The sequence below is a fragment of the Protomyctophum parallelum genome (assembly GCF_964188405.1).
Source record: "Protomyctophum parallelum genome assembly, chromosome: 21".
In the NCBI taxonomy this organism is placed as follows: domain Eukaryota; kingdom Metazoa; phylum Chordata; class Actinopteri; order Myctophiformes; family Myctophidae; genus Protomyctophum; species Protomyctophum parallelum.
In genome coordinates, this window is record NC_139713.1 from 22,041,908 (window position 1) to 22,059,563 (window position 17,656).

Sequence of the window (17,656 nt, forward strand, 5' to 3'; positions counted from 1 at the left end):
CTACAGGCATTTTACTACTATACTATATTGCACTATTGCAATTTTTACTTTTTCCACCACTGCCTTCTAGCCTGGGCTGATGCTCTAATGTAGTCCTTTCTGATCTCGTCACTCCTATGGCGCCAGGGCCACAGTTTCCAAGCAGGACAGAATAGCTGGTCTCACCATCATCATACACAACTTCCACCCTGCCTGCACTCTATTCTTCACCTCTCTTCCACACTCCCCATTACTCTGGATTAGTTGACCCCAGGTATTGAAATTCCTTCACCTTCGCCCACCTCTACTCGGTGCATCCATGGTCCTCCCTCTCGTTCACGCACACATTCTTCGTACTCTTCCTGAATTTAATTTCTCTTCTCTCAGGTGTGTGCCTCCACCTCTTTCCAGACCCTCTTCAACCTGTTCCCCCGTCTCACTACATCCTTTTGCGACGGAAAACAAATGTATTATGTATGAACCAATTAGGCAGAATAAAGGTTCCCAAAATGAGCAACAACAAAACAGTCAAACCACAGAACACGGATAACACTGAATAAACACAAACTGATGTAACAATAAGTAAAGTAAGTACAAAGTCTTAAATACTAAACTAGTGACTGACACCAGCACCATCCGGATCACCTAGAGCAAAAGACAGGCCCAGGAGTGAGAGAAACTGTGGATACAAAACATGTAGTATTACAATTTAGAGAATTCCACGCCTGCATTTCTTTGTGGGCATTGAGCACAAAGCAAATGAGCACAATGCAAATTATTTTGGTGCGCATTACAGCTTTGTGTGCGGTTCGGTTGGCCAAGTCATAGGCAGTGACATTATGCAGAGTCTGCGAAAGTGCAGTTTACGACTGTACTCCAGCACGGAAACAAACACGGTCTGTGGCCACAGACACACGCAGTCTGCCTTCGTTCAAACTGTACGGTTTGTGTGTGTGTATATGTGTGTGTCTCACTCGGAAAGATACAATAGAGCACGCACATCCACTAACTAAATGCCAGGTGCCAGGCAGAGGTAAATAATAGAAAAGAAAATAAGGTCTGCACACTGGAACTAGAAAAAGTGCCCTTCTGGGCACAGGTCTCCACCAGGTTATCCACAGATCCGTGCAGTTAGAGGTAAAAACACTTTTGGGCCAGTTATAGCGCCACCTTGAGGCCGAGTTGAAATTGTTCATGTGGCATTTCGTCCTCGGCCTAGTGGGAATGTGCGTGCACAATTTCAGGGAAATCACGCGATGTGTTCATGATTTGCAGCATTTTGTTTGAAACTGAGCACTCCTGTGAACTTTGGAAGCCAATCTTAACCAATCAGGATGGAGTCTGAGAAATCTGAAAGACCCGTTTCGTTGAATGGCTCTAGAGAGACTGTGTACTAATTTGCGTGATGTTTGGACAAAATCTGTAGGTGTACTGTGAAAAAACTTGTTTTAAACAAAGCGGCCTCCTGGTGGCGCTATAACAGGCCGTTCTGGAAAGTTTGGGGCAGAGGTTCATGGTTGGCATCCAGGGAGTGTGTGTGCAAAATTTGGCATCGACCGGGTTAACGGTGGCTGAGATTAGCTGTTCACGGACGGACGGACACACGGACACACGGACGGACGGACGGACGGAGTGCAAAACATACTCTCCCCATGCCTTCGGCTGGTGGAGACAATAAGCTCCAAAGCTTAAAAATGAAACGGCATGTCCACGATGGTGTGAGGAACCTTACATATATTTTTTAAGCTTTGGAGCTTATTCCAGTGTGCGGACCTTATTTTCTTTTCTGTGTCTCACTCGGACACACGATATTCACTGAGAAAACAACAACACAGCACTGTGGGCCATAAAACAGTCATAGTGTTGCATGATAAGCTTAATGAGTCAGTATACTTTAAAATCTTTGAAAATAATCATCCAAAATGACATATACAGTACCGGTATATATATACACACACACACACACACACACACACACACACACACACACACACATACATGCATACTGTATGTTACTTTGTGGTTCTTCTCAAGACATAATGTGCTTTTCACTGCTAAAGCCGGTCAGAGATGAGCCTCTGGCTTCGCGTTGGAACTTTTAACACGTCAGTTTAAACAAAGGAAGAGTTAAATCCTCTTTTCTGTCTGCCGACATTGCTCGGGAAGCCTGTGGTCTTGTGCCTGGCAGACAGCTTCTGGGGAGCACACGATGCCATGCTGATATGCCTCCTCAAAGCAACACACTGTTGTGTGTGGACACACTGCCCTGTGTCATCTGTATAGGTCTCGGTGACTAGTTACAGTAACATGCTGCACGCAGTGAACGAAGGGCACTAACAAGTAGGCAAGCTACATAAGTGCTTATTCAGCACACGCTGTTTACTCCTGAGCTTACATAATGTTCCCTTCTTCAACAAAATGGTCACCCACTTTGGAAAGAGAGAGGCATAAATACTGCAAAAACACAGCAAAGGCACTCAATGCAATTTCATAACCTGTCCAAAATCCCCAAACCTTTTAACTACTTAAACTTAAATGACCGCGTTGGGAGCTTGTGGATTGGCTATTTTTGCCGAATGTTCACCTCAGTATAGGGACACTAGGATCATGTGGTTAAATTAAATAGTTAATTAAGCACTTTTGAACTTTAACGTTAGTCTAAAATAAGGCAAACAAAGAAACGGCAACTTATTTATTTATTTTTAATTTAAATGTTTGTTTGTTTTTTTTGCGGCTTTCGCCTTTATTTTTATTTTTTTATAGAGGGACAGACAGTAGGCTGACAGGAAATGGGGGAGAGAGATGGGGGAGTGACATGCAGTAAAGGCCGTCGGGATCGGGAGTCAAACCCGCGGCACACTGCCAGACTTGGGCTACCGGCCAAGGTGCCTGGACCGCTGAGCCACGGCCCAGGCCATTTATTTTTAATTTAGAGTAGCCAATTATGTTTTAACCGGGACCGGGAACTCTGGCGTGGCATTGTGAAATCCATGATCTCGACCGCAGTCGGAAAATTATGATAATGTTTTACCACTTTTTCTCTCCAATTTAGTAATTATTCCTCCCCACACACATTTCTGTGTTGACACTGCTGTTGCATGTTATTGACTGAAGACCCCAAAATGAACCGCAAGCAAGAACACCTAAAGTTAATCTGGCGATCGTATAAATCATCAGAAGCGTTTAATATTGTAATTGCGAGGCAGCGACGATTTAGCAATGAGCCACTGACATCGACGTTCTGTTCAAACACCTCAATCTGAGCCTCAATTCAGATAAAAAAAAGGGTCTCTTAATCTACAGAGTTTGTATTTAACAGAAGAGATATATGACCCATCATTGCCGCCTAGCTGTTCAGGCACAGTTCATCCAAACTATAAAAATAAATAAAAACTCTATGCGACTTTGTAAAACACACATCCAGTATAACCAGAAGGCCATGGCAGATGGAGGACAGTGATAAAACTGATGCCATGGTGAAACGACCGCACCCACCGCCACCTGGCCAAACAGGTGAACCTCCTGCCCTCAGTCACTGGTCCCACATGAGAAGAAACTGACACGCTGCATTCATCATGTACAGAGCCAAGGTTTACATCAAAGGTTCATGACCAATCCTCATTTACACTACAAAGGACTCCGTCCTTGTCCAGCCATTAGTGATTCCAGAAAGAGGAGCCTCTATCGGTAGTTTGTTGCAGCATTTACATCATACTGCTATACAAGAGAGATCACGTTACATCTGTAAGAGATATGGATGAAAGGGAATGGTGTATTGATGTTAGATTTGAAACTAATTGCCCGATTATTTGGGGCCACGGTCAACTTGATCAGAGGTAATTTTGCCAACGTGACTCTGGACTGCATCTTGTGTCTGGGAACGCGGCTTTGATCTTTGTTGTCATATAACAGATGATGGGGCTGTGCCTCAGGGGGCCTATAGTATACAGCACTGGTTGGATATCCCCATCTTGTATTCAACCAATCATCCTTTATGTATCACCCAAAAGATGAATCAAGCGTATTTATTTGTATACACAAATATGAGAGCCAATCAGTGTTTGAGCGCGTATTGAAAAATGAATGGAGAACTAGCCTATATGGTACCTACAGTATATATAGAGCCTAATGTCTGACATCACTGCTGCAAAATGGGTGCTATCCCCCTGGGTCACCGCCGTTATATGATGCAATCTAAGATACCTCTAATGATTTTCAAGAGAAAACATAACGCAGCGCCGTGACCCAGGGGTTGTGGGAGCGACGTCAGGACTTCGGTACTCTTGTAGTAGTAGTATATCATCATTAGTGTTTGTTCAAAGGTCTAAAAATGGGACCCAGTGCCTCCCTGCTTGACACTCATCAAGGGTTGGATTGGGGGTAAGTCCCTGCGACATGCTAGCGTCATGTCCAGGGGGTGTACTTGTACATCAAGCTGCCTCACGCTACAGAAACAGGAGATAGGCTCCTGCCCTATGGGCCTCATGGCTCGGCAAGGCTACTTACTACTACTACTACTACAAAGGCGCAGCTCTCCGATGCTCTACCAGCATTGGAAACATTGTCGTGCAGTTTCCCCGGAGTAGTATGACATACAGTATACCAGGGGTATTTAACTAGATTAGGTCGGGGGCCACAACTGTAGAATGATTATGTGTGGATGGCCGCACAGCATGCGCGCAAAACGCACATTTTTTGGGATTCTACAAATGCCTTTTGTCCAGTCCAGTCCAGTCTCATGAGTGCGCAAAATAAATTGCTGGTCGCGGGGGCCCCACGGGGTGGGGCTGCCCCCCACGCCTAGAAACAACTATGCCTGTTTAGTACAGTCAAACCAAACCACAAATCAGGTCCCATCCAACCAACCAATACTGGGGTGCAGAGTAGAGACAAATATTCATTATTCACCTCCTCCAAAAATCCAATTTTGTTCATTCAACTGAATGTGTGAATGTGTCACTGCGACCCCATTAACAGCTAGTGAGCCAGTCAGCGCAACATTGTCATCAGGACATGCCGGCGCACGCGCACACACACACGGTCCACATTCGGAGTGTTAATTGCGTTCAGAGATGGGCAAAATACATTGGAAATGTATTTTGATACAAAATACAAATACTGGGTCAAAAAATGTATCTAAATACAAAATACAAAATACATCTTCCATCCCCATCGAAATACAAATTACAAAATACAAAAAAGTATTTCAAATACGTATTTCAAATACATGTATTTCAAATACTGCCCATCTCTGATGGGCAAAATATATTGAAAATTTATTTTGATACAAAATACAAATACTGGGTCAAAAAATGTATTTAAATACAAAATACATCTAATTTCTTCCATCTCAGCGAAATACAAATTACAAAATACAAAAAAGTATTTAAAATACGTATTTAAAATACATGTATTTCAAATACTGCCCATCTCTGATTGCGTTGCTCGGCATTGAGCGGAGAATTCAACTTTTTTCCTTCTCTTTATTCTATCATTTCTCCAGGGTCCGCAGAGAGGTGTGGACGCCTGTCTGCCTGTTGAGGACCACTGATGTAGGCTAATTAATTTGTGCACAGTATGAGCACAGGGTGATATGTCTATACAAGTATATGCTATCCCTTAGAATAGACCTATTTGACAGAACTAGCTGAAAATACACACACACACACACACACACACACACACACACACACACACACACACACACACACTGCAGGAGTCTGTCTAATTTCTCTCCAAAAGCCCTTGAACATGATAGAATATAATTTAGGATTACTGTCATTATGATAATCTAGCACTTTATATATCGCACACATCATACCTGTAACTTTCTCTTAAAAACTAAAAACGTTTACAAATATATATATATATTCCAAGGGCCACTAGGGGGCGCTCCACGGGCCGGCCGCGAGTTGAATAGCCCTGCAGTATACAGAAAGAGCCATTATGAATATCATCAATGGTGTTTGTTCCAACTCTTGCGCTTCTATGAGGATTAACTGAGATAGAAAGAGCCTTAAGCACAGCTTAAGACCCATTTCTTCACTCTAGCTTTTAGTTGATTTTTCATTCTCTGTGTCGTTATTCACATCCTCACTGCCTTATTCACTGCCTTTTGTGGTATTATTTTAATGTTTTATGCTTTTGCTTTTTTTCCTTTATTGCTCTGCAATGAAATGTGCGATACAAATAAAGTTTTACTATTATTATTATATTCTGACCCTTCCCTGTTAGCACTAAAACATCCGCTAGCATGCAATGCATCAACATTAACAGAATGTACACAAACATACCGGCAGAGTATGAGTGGTTGAGTGGCAGTGGGTGAACCGTGGGTGAGTAACTAAGCACCAACACGTCCAACTTTGAATAGCATAAAGTGTAGCATGTATGAAAATGTGTGTTCTCTTGGAAGGGGGACTAAGAAAACAATTTACAGCAGCAAAAGGTCCCTGTGTGAAGTATGGGAACGAGATACTGTTTACGTCATGGGAGATTCGAAGCTCCAAGTGGAACGTCTTTGCTCCTCTCCACTGCCTATATACATTTTTCATTGCATATACAGGCAGTGCCTCTCCCTGTTGTAAAAATCTTTTTTTTCAGTGAAGAAATAAGCCTGTCTCTGGGCATTGTATAATGCGCTTTGATGAGGGAGAATAAACATCCCTTATTTACCGCAGGACAAGGACAAGATGACGGGCTTTATCGCCGTCTCCACTCCAGGTTTTGTAGCAGTGGTAACAACAACAACGACGACAACAGAAGACTGCCATTGTAATGCAGTTGTTTATGACAGCCAGTGCAGGAGACAACTGTAACCAGCCACAAGCACTACAGGAGACAAGAGCTTTGTAGGTGGCCGTCGCACAAGACATAACTGTAGAACACAAACGCTACTGGAGATAGCCCTTCCATTTGTCTTTTACCATGGGAAGAAAGACTTCATTTTCAACCAGCCATTTGACGTATAGGTAACAATAATGACCGTAGGAAACAGCTACCGTATACTCGGTTTATTGTACAATCAATCAGTAAAACAACATCACCATAGTTAAATTGTAGATGATGACTCTGTGTTGTTAAGAATTCAGATGATGGTTTACTTGAGTGAACCTTCAAATGAGTCTAAAACCACTCTGTTGGGAGGAAATTAGGGAAATATATCCTTAAAAGGGGAGGATAAATGAATGCTGCCAATCCTCCGCCTCCGATGTCTGAGAAAGATTTATGGATGAATGGATAAAAAGAAATCACTTGAACGTTGCAAAGCAAATGAGAAAAAGAAAAAAAAAGTCAGAGGAAGAGAGAAGAGCAGCTATGCTGTATAGAATGCCTTCGAGGGGGGGTGAGGAGGGGTTGCACTGAGTATGTAATGTGGTGAGAGGATGTTGTAGAGCAGTGGTAACCAACCTTTTCAAGCCCAAGAGCCCATTTTATTCCCAATTGTAAGCCAAGATCTACCACTAAAACGTGTTAGAAAAAACACTTGTTTTTTGCTATTTCTGACAGGCTCAATGCATGTGCACACATCCACACAAAGACTAAAGCTTAAATAAGAATAAAAACTTATAGTAAGTTATATTATCAATGTAAAAAGGACCTATAACATAGAATTCAACTTTTTCCATTTCTTTTCTGTTTTTGGAGCTCCCATATGTGTTTTCTATCCCCACAAATAACCAATTTTGAACAATCAGGCTTTCATATCATATCAGGTGCTTTAATAGAAATTGCTCTCAGGAACGGCTCAACTGATTTTGGCCTCATCGTGATGTCATCAATGTCACCCTACTTTGTATAATTCCTCCTCTTCTTAAGTATTCAGTTCCAAATTTGCATTTCCACTTTGTTTACAATGTCCACCATTGTCGATTTTCCAAGCTGGCATGGAATGGAAACAACCTGGTTTTATCTAGCATCAGTATTATAATGACTCAAATATTAAATAATCTGCATCTGCACCCCCACCACCCCAGGACATTGTGGTACTGCAGCTAAAACTGCTTTCAAAGTCCAGAAAGAAATGACAAGGCCTGGTTATACTTATATCAGTGGTGATTGAGGCTCAAAACCATTAGAAATAACTTTGAGGGACATAGACAATATGATATTAAATATTAAAAGCCATTTTAGAAAGTATGTTATTTGCGCTTTAAGACAAATGTATTAGAAATAAAAAATATTAGGACAAAAATACAAATAAACTTCTTTGAGTTTTTTTTTTAATAAAACAAAATGCAAAGGACATGAATTGCTTTTACAGCACAATATTTTGTTTCTCATTTCAATGAATATTCACATATTTGTAAAGTTTGAACGCCAACTTTTAACCAAACGTGGGAGAAACACTGTGCACGGCTGCACGCACAAATAAAGAGTGCACTCGCGCACGCACATGACGGATTATTATCGATCAAAACAATCCTTAGCGTCGCTTACAAAAGCATGTGTTACAAAATCACCGACCTGGATGGATAAATATCAGTGGTCCATCCATTGTGTGACCTGATTAACGAGCAACGGTAGGCAGCCGAGTAAGTTAACAGCTTAGTAAATTAATAGTCTACCGTAGCTGTGTGTCAGATGTTCTGTCTGAAGCAGTCAAAGCCAAGGAGAATGTTACAATTTAATTCACTATCGAGCATCTTGCCCTGCATCGAATATCACATGATAGAACAGCAGGATAGTCTGTCTATCATCCATGCATCCATGCATGAGCTATACGTAAGCCCTGTCTAGGACCCACTTCCTTCAAAACTGTGGCTTTCTTGTTCAATAGTTAGAATCTTCAGCTCTCACTGTGTCATGTTTTGACAGCGGCACTAAACATTTTGACAATTTGTCATAGTGATATTATCCAGCCAGGTCGGTGATTACTTATCATTCATGCTGTGCAACACGCTAAGGATTGTTTTGATCGATAATAATCCATCATGTGCGAGTGCCGAGTGCACTCTTTATTTGTGCGTGCAGCCGTGCAGTGTTAAAAGTTGGCGTTCGAACTTTACAAATAATAATATTCAACGTGTCGGGGACGCTATCATGCTGCGTTCACTCTGATGCTCTCATTGCTCTGTGTGCTGCCTGCGAGGGGAACAACAGACACAGTCACAGCACATGAGCACAGAGTGCTAAAAGGGGGAGGGCCGAGGGCGGTGCGGTGGAAGCAAGGGGAACAGATCTTCAAGCTGAAAAGCATCGAGCCTCTACACGTTGTTAGCTTGTAGATCTGCTCTTTTTTTGCGAACGACATTCTGCTGTGTATTTCTGCCCGTCAGTCTGACACTTTGGGATCGACTTGAAAGGTTCCCGCGAGCTACTGGTAGCTCGCGAGCCCCTGGTTGGTTACCCCTGTTGTAGAGAGATGCATCTACTACAGTAAGATGGGGTTCGGTAAAAGGCCATCATTATTTCCCTGACGTCTGTGCTGTAAATCTCTTTTTTCACTCAGCCTATTGGGGATAAGAGAGAAGCAGAGCAGCATCCAGGCCTGGAAGCAATACAACAAGACAGAAGCACTGAGTCCACTAAAACATTAAGCAAAAGCGATAATATGAGGCTCAAGACTAATAAAGTGTGTGTGTGTGTGTGTGTGTGTGTGTGTGTGTGTGTGTGTGTGTGTGTGTGTGTGTGTGTGTGTGTGTGTATGTATGTGTGTGTGTGTGTGTGTGTGTGCGACGTGTGTGCTCGTGAGTGAATGTGACATACAGTATGACAGAAGGGAGAAACAAAGAGTCCAGTTGTCTCTAGACATGATTTTGGCTGTCTGTCTGTCTGTCTGTTTGTTGGCAGCTCTTTTAGTGTGATAGGACCAGGAATGGCCATCTACAGTATGAGCGATCCATATGCAGGGCTACCAATTAGATAGTACCGCATAGGGTAGACACTATTCTGGCATAATTATATTAATTTGCCACACACGCAAAATCTCGTTTTTAATCCTTTTGCCCCGGTGTGCCATAACGAGAAATCTCGTTTTGAATTAATATGGATTCATCCATAATAAAAAATTATCCAAAATAAAATGTATTAATTAAATAGATTTCAAAATATACACAAAGTCATTATGTCCAATATATGGCCCATTCTACAAAGATCTAAATTCACCTTTGACCTCTGTCCCTTGGCTGCTATGGCAGGTGCTTACATAGACGAACGGTGTGTCATCCAACAGGCAGTGCATCTTTACATAGAAGCAGATTCTCTAGACGAACGGTGTGACATCCAACAGGCAGTGCATCTTTACATAGAAGCAGATTCTCTAGACGAACGGTGTGTCATCCAACAGGCAGTGCATCTTTACATAGAACCAGATTCTCTAGACGAACGGTGTGTCATCCAACAGGCAGTGCATCTTTACATAGAACCAGATTCTCTAGACGAACGGTGTGTCATCCAACAGGCAGTGCATCTTTACATAGAACCAGATTCTCTAGACGAACGGTGTGTCATCCAACAGGCAGTGCATCTTTACATAGAACCAGATTCTCTAGACGAACGGTGTGTCATCCAACAGGCAGTGCATCTTTACATAGAACCAGATTCTCTAGACGAACGGTGTGTCATCCAACAGGCAGTGCATCTTTAAAATACTGGCTTGGACCAGTTTCATGATGCGAAAGCTCATGCGTCCAATTGGCAGTCAGTCAAAACCAAGCCATGACTTATTTGGGTAAAACAGGCTTTCGGCTCAATTCAGTGGCACTGCCTGGAGAAAGCCTGTGGCAGCATCTCTCAAGCATAACAGATTTTTACTCTCTCGCAATAGAAAATGCTGATGTTATGATATGAGGATGTTCCCTTAGCTGCAAGATAAGGATGGCAGAAAAACAGTTTTATGTAACTTTATGTAAGGCGAAGAGGCAATCATTAGGGTATAAAACTTTAGGCTTTTGGGATAGAACTTAATTTTTTGTTTAGTTTAATGCAAATACGCACAGAGATATGGATATTACTCCTCCAGATTCTGTCCAAAAATCCCACAAATTGTTACACACTATCTCTATAGTTCAAGACGGATCTGTCCGATATTTCATATTCCATCCTAATTGGCTAACATTCAAAGTTTGCAGTATTGGTCCGTTTAGAACAAAAAGCCTCAAATCATGAACGCACCAATCTTTCACAGACTTTCCTACTAGGCTGAGGAATATATCCCACCCTTTTCACATTGGCCTGTTATAGCACCACCAACAGGTGGATTTTTGCAACACACATTTTTGGAACAAAATGCCTCAAATCATCCAATTGCCATCCAAGGCGTAAGAAGAAATGGCACCTTTTTAACATTGGCCTATTATAGCGCCACCAGGAGGCCACAACCTGACCTGCCCTGGTGGAGACCTGTGCCCCGAGGGGCAATTTATCTAGTTTAATCTGCATTTGAGCCACAGACCATGAGATTTTGCATAGCTGATCCAAAACGTAATAATTTGTTATCGTTTGATAAGATTTTGCATTCCATTTGGTTACATTTTGTGCTCTCAAGATTTACACATATAATAAGGGTCCATTTGGTTACCAACTCTTCATCAAAGACCACTGGTATTCCCCGAACCCCTGGTTGAAAACCACCTTTTAAAGTCTGACTGTGTGTTTTAAAAAGTTTACAGATGTGATTTTCCCTCATCTCCCAAATTGACGGTATATTACTGCATAGTCACTCATGTGTGTGTACGTGAGCATGCTCGTGTGCAGACATGCCATCACAGCATTGCTTTCTAATCAGAGCCTATGAGCAGTGCCCACATGAAACTGAAAGGGAAAAAGGTTTGCCGTTTTGTTTGTTGTACAAGTCTATCTGCACAATTGCACACACACACACACACACACACACACACACACACACACACACACACACACACACACACACACACACACACACACACACACACACACACACACACACACACACACACACACACACACACACAGTAGATGTAGATTGGAGCATCTGAGTAGATCAGTGTGACAGAGAAATTCCAGTATAATTTCAGACTTTCCATCATCGGATATCAGCTGTCAAGAGAACATAAAATAATTCTGAATTGTGAAAAGAAAGAAAGAAAAATGTGACAGCTCTAACTCCGTGTAGTACAGCAGATAATAGCAACGATCTTTCACTTGGTGATACAAGCGTGAAATTTGGCATGAACATGCCTCTGGGTCACCTCTTTAACTTTTTTAACCGAGCCAACGGAAAATCCAATATGGCGGTCATTTTTCAAGATGGCCGCCAAATAAAAAAGGCCTTTTGTGGTTGTTCTGGACAACCATGGGTGCGGCCGACTCGAGACCGGGCAGTGCACTCCCTGTGGGTGTGTGGAACGAGTGTGTCGAATTTGAAGTCGGTGGGGCGAACGGTTCTCGAGTTACGTGGATTACAGATGTACACACGCACACAAAATTCGTGCAATATAGCAGATCATTGGAACGGTTGTTCGCTTGGTGATACAAGCGTGACATTTGTCATGAACCTTCCTTTGTGTCAACTCTTTAACTTTTTTAACCGAGCCGTCCAAGAATCCAATATGGCGGTGCTATTTCAAGATGGCCGCCACATCTAATTGTTAGTCTATGTCTACATTTCTTACAAATTTTAGGAAAAATTTCACCATTATAGAATAGATAGATATAGTTTTATTTTTTTATTTTGTATTTATTTAAAAAAAAATATATATATTCTTTATATTATTTTTTTATTTTTTTGTTATTATTTTTAGTTTTCATACTGAAAATGGTAGCATGCTAATGCTAAGTTAATGCTAACATTGTAGCATGCTAATGCTAACATAATAATGCTAACATGGTAATATGCTAGCATGCTAACATAGCATGCTAACATGATAATGCTAACATGCTAATTAGCATTAGAAAATGGTAGCATTAGCATGCTACCATTTTCAGTATGAAAACTAAAAATAATGACAAAGAAATAAAAAAAATATATAAAGAATAAAAAAAATATATATATATTTTTTTTAATTTAAATAAATCTATCTATCTATCTATCTATAATGGTGAAATTTTTCCTAAAATTTGTAAGAAATGTAGACATAGGCTAACATTTAGATGTGGCGGCCATCTTGAAATAGCACCGCCATATTGGATTCTTGGATGGCTCGGTTAAAAAAGTTAAAGAGGTGACCCAGAGGCATGTTCATGCCAAATTTCACGCTTGTATCACCAAGCGAACAACCGTTCCAATGATCTGCTATATTGCACGAATTTTGTGTGCGTGTGTACATCTGTAATCCACGTAACCCGAGAACCGTTCGCCCCACCGACTTCAAATTCGACACACGTTCCACACACCCACAGGGAGTGCAGTGCCCGGTCTCGAGTCGGCCGCACCCATGGTTGTCCAGAACCGCCACAAAAGGCCTTTTTTTTGGCGGCCATCTTGAAAAATGACCGCCATATTGGATTTTTCGCTGACTCGGTTAAAAAGGTTAAAGAGGTGACCCAGAGGCATGTTCATGCCAAATTTCACGCTTGTATCACCAAGTGAAAGGTTCTCTCACAATATGGCTGTTAGCCGCTGTACTAGTGTTCACTGTCTGATGGATGATTTGAGCTAATTAACTGCTAGCAGTCGCTCCGGTAGCAGTGCAGTGATAAAAGGCACGTATAACAGCAGAAGAAAATGACAACGGATTGGCAAATCTTCCCCAAAAGATCAGCTGCAGTCTACTTTTTTTGCACCGCTAAATGAGTGGAAAGGAAACTAGTTTCACCACATGAACCCTGGCATCCCTATTTTGGGCCCAAAAGAATTGCACCACAAACCGAGCAGTGTGTGTGTGTGTGTGTGTGTGTGTGTGTGTGTCTCAAGCCCTCCTCCTTGGACTCTGTGTGTGTGTGTTTAGGCTACTCAAAAGTGCCACTTTAGGTCACCCAGCGGTATCACAGCTGTTCATACTCCAAACTCCAAAATATAGGGACATAGGGGACACACGCGGCCAGTCATTGGAGCGGTAGGCACCGCTCAAAACATATATATCTCTGTAGTCGGGGGGGAAACCTCATAAGGAAATTAAAAATATACGTTTAAGGAAATTAACAAAACCTTATATTTTTTAAACGATGCAATATTGCCTCATCAAAGTTGGTGTTGTGACTTTAGATATTGTCAATTACTTGCATGAGAAGGAGAGAGGTGGTGGAGTTAGCTGTTTTAGCAGACAGTTTGAGGGTCCAATGGAGTTAAGAGATTTTGTCCAATGCGTTTTTTACTACTTTCCATTTTCAAAACAACACACAAACAGAGGGTGTTCAATAGCACTGATTTATGGAATAAAATCAAAAACCAAAAAAATGGAGTTATGAGGTTTCCTCCGGACAGCAACGATATATATATATTTGCAAACCCACCCTCGTCATTTCATGACGAAATGCACGGTGAGCTTGTATATCCGCTATTTAATCAAGCAACGACGTTTAATAGGGCTTTAGTAGTTCACCACTTGACTTGAATCCCAGCATCAGGGACCAAGTACAAAGGCAACTCAGGACCGGTTTAGGTTTAAGTGGTCAAATAATATCAACTGACAATTCAATGGACAGCAGAATACATGACAAGCAACAACGACCACAATAAGTAGTTTACCATTTCCTGAAGTCACTTGTGGGGTGCATCATGCATAGTAGTACACAGGTAAAGACACAGGAAGACAAGGAAACTCATCCAAACACCCACCCACCCACTTCAGGCAGCGTGGAGGCGTGCAGTCTCAGGGGAAAGCATGGACAGCATGCAGAGTGACACGCTATTAGGACACCCCCCCCCCCCCCCTTTAGACAGGTAGCTTAGCATGTCATGTTATTCCGTCTGTCGCCAGCACAGAAATCTAATATACAATTGAGAAGTTGTCACGTGGCGCAAAAGATGTGCGCACTAGCCAATGAAAAGATGTTCGCATGAAAACAGTTCGCAACCCCCACCCCCACCCCCCTCCCTCTTTGGCTGCTGTAATGTGATCTCCCCTATGGATCTCCCACTCCGCAGAGAAAGTCGCCTCACCATTTCGCTTATTCCTTCTAAATCTCTGAATTTAAAATATAGCTCGCTCAGCGAATGTCTTAGTTACATTAACATGGTTCTTAGAAAGTACTTGGTTTGTGCCTAACTACTACGATTAGACAGATCGCGTTTGTTATTTCGCTACTGCCAGTACTTCTGATTGCACGCACGCACACACACAACACTACCCCGTGTCCCACACACACACAACACTGCCGCGCGGATTTAAGCTGTCAAACCTATTTTGTATGCCACAGACACTTGCCTGAACTGTGCAGCTGATATATATACAGCATTGTCATATTTAAAAGGCGCTTTATAGCTTCTCTCAGCTCAAAGCGTGTATGAATATGGAGATAAATGAACAGCTGACGTCGGTGGGAGAGGACGTCAGCTGTGTGTGTGTGTGTGTGTGTGTGTGTGTGTGTGTGTCTGTGTGTGCGCGCGCGTGTGAGAGGGAGGTAAACAGTCAGCAACACATTAAATTTCTACTTCTACTAAAGAAAGAGGCAGCGATGGAGCCATAAGTCCATATCCATAAATTCAGGGACATAAATTGCGCAAAATACTGTTAAACATGACGGCATCAGCCTGCTGCATCCTCCTAGCTGTTGTGTGCTAAGCTAAATCATCATACAGAACCACAACAGTCAACACGGCATTGACCAGGGTTGCCACATTGACTGAGAGGGAAACAAGCAACCAGGTCTATGAAAATGTTAACAGGCCAGATCAATTCAGAAAATCCGAAAAAGTCAGAAAATAAATCTAGAATAAGCAACAATATTGCTGACTGTCAAACATCATTGTCCAATGTTGTTTTAGAGCAGTGGTTCTCAAACATTTTCATGTCATGGACCACTAATATTCTATATATATATATTTATATACATTATATATATATTATATATATTATATATATATTTACTATATATATTTACAAATATGTGGGTAGCCTACAGGGATTTACCCACGGAATGAATATATATATATATATTCATCTATACCAGGGCTGCCCACACTTTTTTTTACTTCAGAGCTACTTTCAAAACGACCAGCTGTACCCACCAAATAAAACTATCATCCCATTGCAGAAAATAGTTACAAAATGTAATTGAGGCTACATACAGTGGTGTCCCCTTCGTCTGTACCAGGCTGACTTCTATAGGTTTTGAAAGGTACCTTTCTTTTTTTTCCCTTTATTTACCCAGGGAAGTAGCTGAGCACAGGTGCTCATTTTCAGCAACGCCCTGCACATCGAAACACACACACACACACACACACACACTGTGTAATACAATGAATGGACGGTAGGTGGCAGTAGTACAGAGGCCAGAAAAACGATAAGACAAACGCACATGGAATGGGAAATAGAGGGGGGGAAATGGAAATGGTAGGGTTTTTATTTTTGGTATTTGACTTTGCTACTGATGATTGTACGCAACAACAACTATTGCATTGTGTGTTTGAGCTGACAGGCCCTATTTTATGTCAAGTAATCAAGTCATCTCAGGTCATCTCAAGCGGCAGATGCAAAAATAGTTTTTTATATTAAAATTATATATATTTTCAGGGCCATGTCATGTGCTCTACCTGCAAAGCCTTTGTGATCTATAACTTTTGGGCACCGCTTAACGTCAGATCAGGGGTTTTGTCGGCCAGCGCCAAAAATGCTCCCCGACAGCATAATCGGAGCAAATACCGGGCAGTGTGTATGAGCCATAACGTGTTGACTACACTACACTACACTAATAAGGACACATAATAATAACTAATAACCCATCCGTTACTACATGTGGAGTCAACTCCCGCAATTTCCTTCTTCCCATAGTGCTCGGCAACGTAACTCTGGGATGAGCGGCCGCGAAATTCTAGTAAGAATACAAATACAAATAAAGAAAATCTAATTATGGCCCAGGCCGTAGCGTAACGGTCTGGGCACCGGACTGGTAATCCAGTCGCAGTGTGCCGCGGGTTCGACTCCCGGACCTGACACGGCCTTTACTGCATGTCATCCCCCCATCTCTCTCCCGTTTCCTGTCAGCCTACTGTCTGTCCCTTCAAAAATCAATAAAAGGCGTAAGCCGCAAAAAAAAATCTAAAAAAAAAAAAAAAAAAAAATCTAATTATGATAATATGTTCTTCCTATTCATTGTCATTATGCTCCATGGAACACTTGTCATGCAAACACAAGCCAATTAAATAATATTACTAATAGTTGGTTTGTACTGTATGATGGTGTTGTTTGTGTAGTCTCTACTTATATAATATTATGGATATATTTTTGTCACGGCAGAGAGAGTTATCCACCGATAGCAGCAAAACTGTGCACGCACACTCCCTGGGTGCCAGAGCAGAATATCCGCCCCAAATAGCGCCACCAGCAGGCCGATTATTTTTACTCCTACATTACGCAAATCGGTACATATGACCGATTTTTCATATTCCATAAAGATTGGCTCCTACAAATGTCGCCCAAACATCACGCAAATCCATACACATTACTACACAAACTACAAACATGTTGCCTATTTTATGACAAGCCTAGAATAGGAACACTTAACTTACGTGGTTAGATTCCGTTTTTTCTTCGATTCTGAAAACAAAAAGGAAATAAGCCCCACTCCACAATCCACATGCAACGTGGTGTCTCTC

General features: G+C 41.8%; 1 protein-coding gene across 5 annotated transcripts in view; it reads right to left on the reverse strand.

The window, feature by feature from the left end:
• The window catches only part of sfswap (splicing factor SWAP), a 111,054-nt gene that overhangs the window by 45,492 nt on the left and 47,906 nt on the right, over window positions 1-17,656 (reverse strand). The gene's annotated exons all lie outside the window — the stretch shown is intronic.